Source organism: Oncorhynchus nerka, linkage group LG21, assembly GCF_034236695.1.
Source record: "Oncorhynchus nerka isolate Pitt River linkage group LG21, Oner_Uvic_2.0, whole genome shotgun sequence".
Classification (NCBI taxonomy): domain Eukaryota; kingdom Metazoa; phylum Chordata; class Actinopteri; order Salmoniformes; family Salmonidae; genus Oncorhynchus; species Oncorhynchus nerka.
Genome location: NC_088416.1, coordinates 24001173 through 24009517, shown reverse-complemented (window position 1 = coordinate 24009517; position 8345 = coordinate 24001173). Strand labels below are relative to the sequence as shown.

General features: G+C 42.5%; 1 protein-coding gene across 1 annotated transcript in view; it reads left to right on the top strand.

Moving 5' to 3' along the window:
- The first annotated feature begins 3646 nt into the window (after positions 1-3646).
- The window catches only part of stat5a (signal transducer and activator of transcription 5a), a 109399-nt gene continuing 104700 nt past the window's right edge, over positions 3647-8345 (top strand). The window contains exon 1 of the mRNA XM_065006453.1: positions 3647-3832. The gene's annotated coding sequence lies outside the window, so the exon portion shown is untranslated. The remainder of the gene's footprint in view (positions 3833-8345) is intronic.

Sequence of the window (8345 nt, the reverse complement as noted above, 5' to 3'; positions counted from 1 at the left end):
GAGGAGATTGATTTTGGGGGAAATTCTGCACATTTTCTCATCGATTAAACATTTGATCTCAATACAGTGTAATGTTACTAAAACTATCATCTGTTTTCAGTGGACTATGGTTTGTAGACTTTTTACCATTTGCAAACGTTTTAAAAAGTCGCATTATTTAGGAAGCGTGCAAGGGCGAATTGAGTAATGCACACGCGCACTTCAAAGTAGGCGTTCCCTAACGGAAATATGCAGATAATGTAAAATGTCGCTACTAACATCTTGTCATTAACGTTAACATTAATGGCATTTGTTGAATTGCCTTAGATGAATTCTGACTATTTTGGGGAAGTGGCTACAGCGTCTCAAAATGGACAAGTACTACTATTGCCGCTTTTTCTCGTTTCTCATGCGAATGTATTTTATTAAGGGAACAGAAGCATGCTAACGCCTGAGCTGATCAGAAAACACTTGTATGAGTGATAGTATGTTGGATCAATAGGCAATTAATCAGGGATGTCTGCCGCTCTGCCTTAATTTACCAGTGCCTTTACCCTGGGCTTTAATCTATAGCTGTGAGACTAGCAACATCTCAGACACACACAAAAAAAACAAAATGACTGACTTTGTCTATGGGATAGAAATTCTGCATAAAATGTAAATGCTTTGGAATGTTATTTGTCAATTCTTCTGGAGTTTTGACTCTCAAAACGATACCGAGTGGTCTTCCATTGCCTTTCTGTACGTTGTGAAACTGGAAATCCCGTAATATGACGACACGTTGAACATGTGCTTGCTGCTTCACTACCCGGAGGAAACCCATCTGCTGCGGTATCTCACATTCACTGCATAGTAGCATACTGTATGCACACAGGTCTGGTCTGGGGGTTTCCACCGTTGTTTCACTTATTTAACGTTACATTGTCTATAGTTGTCCCGTTGAGTTACTCCTTGGTGTAAACTGGTCTGAAATGGCAGATGTGAAATATAGTATTTTTCGTATCATTCTAGTCTCCTCACATACTTTATTTCTGTCTGTCGATGTCTCTCTTATTTGTCTCTGATAGGAACTAGCCTTTCTCCTATCCTGCTACGCGTGGAGAGGGAGACTGAGAGCGTTGCCTTTTAATTAACATCAGCAGCTGCTGACTCAGCAGTTTCTGAAAGCAAGATGTCACCCCTCCAGCCTGCCTGGCCAGCAGCCAATCCGTTTGGAGAATCGATTCCATTTTAACGGTGTGCTGTGAAATGGCCTGATGTGGCTGGGGTTTTTGTGTGTGTGTGTGTGTACAGAGGACCTAGTGGAGTGTGTTTTCTGTTGTTTCCTTAACGTTTTTTTGGTATGTGAAAGGAAGTTAGAAATAATAAAAATGTGTTCATACTTTTGCCTTATTTGTCTTGAGAAATGTTGGTTGGCAATTCCCATAACACTTCCACTTCCAGCTGCTGCCTTTGGCCAAGTGACGGTCATTAAGTCTGAACTCTCATGTTTACAATGCCTAGCAGCGTACCAAATGACACCTACAGAGGAGGAAAATGGACTGTGGACCAAATTCTGCTTCATAAATGAGTCACTAGCATCTGAATGGTTTTTATATGTTCATGCGGTATCAATCACACACGTTAACATGCCATTTACTGTTCAGTCTCTATGGACCAACACTGCTGGGATTGGGTGCATGTAGGCCTTTCTATCGGTAATGGAGGTTATTCAATGAGATTCATATTTTCTGATTGTTTTTTTTTTGTCTCCAGCCATATACTTAGCTATGTACAAACATTCACGCACATAACTACCAAAACCTGCTTATATGTGTAAAGGTTACCAGGGCCTGAGGCTTACACGGATCTGTCTCTCTTCTACTCCCTGTCAGTCTTACTATGTATCTCCCTTGGTGGGAACCATTCTGTGGTTGTTTTGTTCAGTCTGTTTGTAAAGCTGGTAGACGGCTGCTGCTGTGGCCCTCTCCCAATTAACTCAGTTTCACCTCTTTCTCACTCTTCTCATTCTCTCTATCTCTATTAGAAAAGCACACGTGCATGTGTGCGCTCAAACATTTTCTTTAAATCGTTTTTTCCCCCCAGCTTTAGTTGTTCTGCAAGATGACGTCACTGCCAGCACTCATTGTATGCCCAATGAGAGATTGCTGGATGAAGTTTTAGGGCCAACTATTACTCTGTTAAGAAAAATCTGGAATCCTAAATGATATCCAAAACATATCCACTTTAACCCTGTCTATTCCTCTACCACCAGATGTCACTATACGCCTCCAGCTAGAGAATATGCCAATATTACAATGCACAGCATTTTAAAGTTTGAGTTTCCATTAGGATCATATCCATACATGATCACTTTGAGGACTAAAAACAATGGGATGTTTCACAGTCAATCGAAAGGTTTTTGTAATCTACCATACAGGATTTTTTTTTTGCAGTTGGTGTGTGGATCTGTGTAAATCTGTATGAATTGCGTGTAGCACAGATTTGACCATTTAAACTTATTTACAGTTGGAAAGGGCTGAGAAAAAGACTCCCTCTGGGAAGTGACACACAGCCTCTCTCTGCTAACACCTCTCAGGCTCTGGTGCGGTCTGCAGCCAAAACATTATATTCATGTGAAGGGAGAAGGATGCTGTGCTTAAATCTGCTGCCTGCAAGGACATAGCAAAAGATGAATCACTTTCATCCAATCTTTCATTCACTCCACCTTCCATTTGACTAGAAAGTGCTCTGCTTTTAGTCAAATGAGACAAAAGCCACTGCCTATTTTGTTCACAAACAAAATACTTATAAAATGGATGCTATTTTCCATCTGACCTGACAGACCCGTAGCTCTGTGTTGAAGGTCTGTCTGTCTGTCCGTCTGTCTGTCTGTCAGTGGCTATATGAGTGCATAGCAGAACAAAGAGAATACAAAGGCCTACAAAATGAGAAAAGTTTCTCACTCTTGGCCTTGCTGCTTCCTAGAGCTGGGCTTCTCCATCTCTTCAACTTCCCATTGGTTTTCTCCACTTTCTTCCCATTGCGACACATTGAAGGAAATGTGCAAATGTTGGCCGATTCTTGTGAACACCTGTTATGTGATTCAATGTGGTTTGTCAATAGGCTTTGTACTGACTACACATGTACTGTTGTGTTATTTAGAAATAAATCACATTATTCTTACAAAGGCTCCTTCAGTTACTACAAGACTACTTCTAATGATGATTATAACAATAGCATATAACATGATAATATGTAGGAAAATAATAATAATAAACTATTTCTCCTTCATCTATTTATTATTATTATTGTTGTTATTTCATCATCAATACAGAATTAGATCATTTGATCATTTAATTGCCTTACATTTGTAAGGTTAGGCTATATTATGCTGGTATATTAACTTACTGAAGTGGGGACAATATATTGCACATGTTCATGTTTTCATATGACAATATTCGTCTGTCAAACAGAAAACGCCGGAAGTGGGCGGTTAGAGAGGGAGAGAACATAGACGATCCCTGCTATCTGGGATCCTTGGGAAGTCGTACTACCTCCCCCCCCCCCCCATTGAAGTTGGCATTTTAAATGGTTTAGGTAAGAGTTCTGTTTGATGTTAGGGTGAGGGTAGTCAGTATGTGTAAAGGTTAGGGTTTAGGATATGGACGTCCCAGGGATCCCAAATAGCACTGACCGATCCTAGAGGGGAGAGCAAGCGAAAGACACGAGAGAGAGAGAGAGAACGAAAAAAACTGCGTAGCGAACAGTTAGAAAGAGACCGGAGAGGTTCATTTTCTGGGTCGTACGTACGTTGCGGAGCTTTCCCTTACTTTTATGCAAAAAAGACAACTCAATTGATCGTCCCGTCAAGGTAGGTTTGTTAACTATGTCAGCTTCGAGAAGATTTTGGACAAGCATATTTCGTGCAGACGGTGTCTATTGCGAAAGAATGTTCTGACAGTGCTTTGTAAACAAACTATGGTTCGAGTTGTGCGGCTCTGCCATCTGTTACGTTAGCCGAACGTGGTTATAATGTCACATACAATACCACATGTGAACCTACAAATATATATTTTTCCACTTTGCAATATTGATTGACTATATTGTTAATATACTATTTACTTTGTTATTGGTGTTTGTTGACCCTGTCTCCTATATATATATATATATATATATATATATATTGAATCAACAGGCTGAGTCCAACCCCCTTCTGGGATACAAGCGAGTACTCGAATACGCTAGATCATTTATTTTCTTCAACATTACACAATGTTTTTAACAGAACGTCTTGAAGGCTAAATTATTAACATCATTTACATGTAGGCTATAACACATGTTATTGCGGATCATTGAAATAGCTTGTAGCCAAGGTCAAACACAAATTGGAATGTGAGTTTATTCTATCAAACCGTTAGCCAGCGCGAGGCGCATATCATGGTATAATGAGCGCGTGGAACTACTCTCCAGAATTTGTGTTGTAGCCTAACAGGTGAAAGTTCAACTTCTATTGCACATCTGTGTTAGTTAGGTAACTTTCGAATTTCGATAAGAACTAGATAAATACAGGATCAGTCCAACAAAGAAACGGAGTAGTAATCCACTTTACAGTGGATTATTTGGCAGAATATTTTTTCGGATATGTTTTTTTATTTTGTCCAAGTTTGCTGGTGAAAATGGTCGCGAACCGATTTTAAATTAAGGAATAATTTGACAAAATGTTAACGGCCATGTGATAATACACAACGGTGCACAATGACACAATTGCTACTGTAGGCCATATTGGTGGCAGGCTTTTTATTTGGTGTTGATGTAACCGATGTGAAATGGCCCGGGTATGGGCGAGGGGACGATCTAAAGTTATACTGTTACATTGATATGCTGGTAAAGTAGCCCAATGTTTATCTTATTGCACCTGGAGAGCAAGGCAGCCTGGCTATTGGTCAGGTGATGCAGTCAAGGTGTGACATTCTCTCTGCTCCTGTTTATTTGAGTGCTTTATGCCAGTTGTTCTCCAAGCCTCCTTACCACAACTGAGTAAACGTGGGTGTTTGGAACACAAACAATGGATTTCATTTAAGACGCTTTATGTCAATGATTCAACATTAAATCTGGAATAAAACAAGCCACATCATCTAGTTGTTCTAATAGTCTCCCAATCCCTCATTGATATGTGTCAGTTAGTGTTTTCCTGGTTTTATAACAAAATGGCCACACATGATGCTGTGTAAAATGTGGTCAGTTGTCATAACAATGAAAACAAACATGAAAACAAATAACAAACACATGCTGTATGAGTAATCGCTCTGAGCGGGTGAATCAAATCACATTTAATTAGTATTGTTGGCCCTTTAGAACCAAAACTATCACTCTGTTTGCTTTCTTATTCCCCTCTTGTGAGAAACGAGCTCAACACATTTTGTACGCAATGGGCTTCGACTAACCTGAGATGAATTGATTCACACTGTGTTATCAAGGGGGCTCATTCACTTGTTTTCGTTCACAACTGTTGGTTGCTCTTGGGGTTTAGAAGAAGCACCATCACAGTATCGATGGCGTGGATGCCGGTTAAATGCGGAAGGCACATTTCGGTGGGATACATTCAGTCGTGCAACCGATCAGGTGTCCCCTTTACCTTTCCCGAATGAATGTCACTGAAGCCACTGATGTGTTGGCATTAAAATGCCACTGAAAAAGCAGTGGTTGTGGTTGTTGTCACTGAAGAGATGGACATGTCCCGTAATAGTACACTGTGTGACTCACATGCAAAGGTATGCAATTGGAAACATAGTTGTTGGTGTTTAGCTGAAATGTCACCACGTACATTGACGTTATAGTGTATGACTAGACTGTCATATAGCTCAACCGTACAAGCACTGACAGGTCTCTGTATAAAGAAAATACCCCTAAATTGTTGATGTGTTGACTAAAATGTCAATGTCACTGCGAGCTTTGAGTGGTGATAAGATTTGTGTGTGTGTGTCCGCGTGTGTGCGCGTTACAACCACACGAGTATGGACATTGATGTTTGTTTAAAGAAACTCAGATAAAGAAAGTAATTATCCTACCTCTTTCATGTTGTAATGACATTATACACACACCAACTGACAGCAGCACAGGTCAGGATGCTTTGATGAGTGTTTTGCTAACCGGGGGTAACAGTCAGGTGCACTACCCTGCCCACCACCCCTTGAAAGTTAATTGATTTGGTAGATGTTTTTATTTTTCTGGCCCCCTGCAGTTATAGTTTTGCCTGACGACTCATTCTGAATTGAACTCTGCTGCTCTATCAATCGCTCCATACATTCATGGTGGAGAAGAAATGGTAGTGGGTGGGGTGATTGGCCGAAGTGATGTGGATGGGTAGTCAGGCTAGTTAGAATTGGAAGAGGAAATGCAAACTCTAACATAGCCTATTAGCTGGAAAGGTAGGGTTAGGGTTAGACAAAGGTTAGTCATATGTGTTGGCAAAAACGAATGTCCAAGTCAAGAATGCTTACCAGCAGCCTTACCTGCTTTTTTCAGTCTATGTCCGATACACCAGTGAGTGTAATTAGCTCCAATTACTGTGATTTGCTAAATATTAGGAGTTCAGAAATCAAGTTGACATAAACATTTGTTTATTCTGTTGTTGCTTGTGATGGTCATTTGTCATATTCATTAAAAGAAGGATCCCCAGTTGAATACCCCTGATCTAGCTGAATTCTCTGACCCATATCTCCTCCACAGCATGTACCTTCCCCTCACAATTCACCACCCACAACCACTCCTTATTCCTCCCCCACCACCCACCACCCACAACCACTCCTTATTCCTCCCCCACCACCCACCACCCACAACCACTCCTTATTCCTCCATTACCAACAACCACTCCTTATTCCTTCACCACCCACAACCACTCCTTATTCCTATACCACCCACAACCACTCCCTATTCCTATACCACCCACAACCACTCCTTATTCCTCCCCCACCACCTAGAACCACTCCTTATTCCTCCATTACCAACAACCACTCCTTATTTCTCCACCACCCACAACCACTCCTTATTCCTATACCACCCACAACCACTCCCTATTCCTATACCACCCACAACCACTCCTTATTCCTCTCCCACCACCCACAACCACTCCTTATTCCTCCATTACCAACAACCACTCCTTATTTCTCCACCACCCACAACCACTCCTTATTCCTATACCACCCACAACCACTCTTTATTCCTATACCACCCACAACCACTCCTTATTCCTTTTCACCACCCACAACCACTCCGTATTCCTATACCACCCACAACCACTCCTTATTCCTCCATTACCAACAACCACTCCTTATTCCTGTACCACCCACAAACACTCCTTATTCCTTTTCACCACCCACAACCACTCCTTATTCCTCCATTACCAACAACCACTCCTTATTCCGATAACACCCACAACCACTCCTTATTCCTCCCCACCACCCACAACCACTCCTTATTCCTCCACCACCCACAACCACTCCTTATTCCTATACCACCCACAACCACTCTTTATTCCTATACCACCCACAACCACTCTTTATTCCTCCACCACCCACAACCACTCCTTATTCCTCCCCCACCCACAACCACTCCTTATTCCTCCCCCACCCACAAACACGAATTATTCCTCCACCACCCACACCCACTCCCTATTCCCTCACCACCCACACCCACTCCCTATTCCCTCACCACCCACAAACACTCCTTATTCCTCAACAACCCACAACCACTCCTTATTCCTCCACCACCCACAACCACTCCTTATTCCCCCACCACACACAACCACTCCTTATTTCTCCACCACCCACAACCACTCCTTATTCCTCCACCACCCACAACCACTCTGTATTCCTCCACCACCCACAACCACTCCTTATTCCTCCACCACCCACAACCACTCCTTATTCCTTATTCCTCCACCACCCACAACCACTCCGTATTCCTCCACCACAGACAACCACTCCTTATTCCTCCACCACCCACAACCACTCCGTATTCCTCCACCACCCACAACCACTCCGTATTCCTCCACCACAGACAACCACTCCTTATTCCTCCACCACCCACAACCACTCCTTATTCCCCCACCACACACAACCACTCCTTATTCCTCCACCACCCACAACCACTCCTTATTCCCCACCACCCACAACCACTCTGTATTCCTCCACCACCCACAACCACTCCTTATTCCTCCACCACCCACAACCACTCCTTATTCCTCCACCACCCACAACCACTCCGTATTCCTCCACCACCCACAACCACTCCGTATTCCTCCACCACAGACAACCACTCCTTATTCCTCCACCACCCACAACCACTCCGTATTCCTCCACCACCCACAACCACTCCTTATTCCT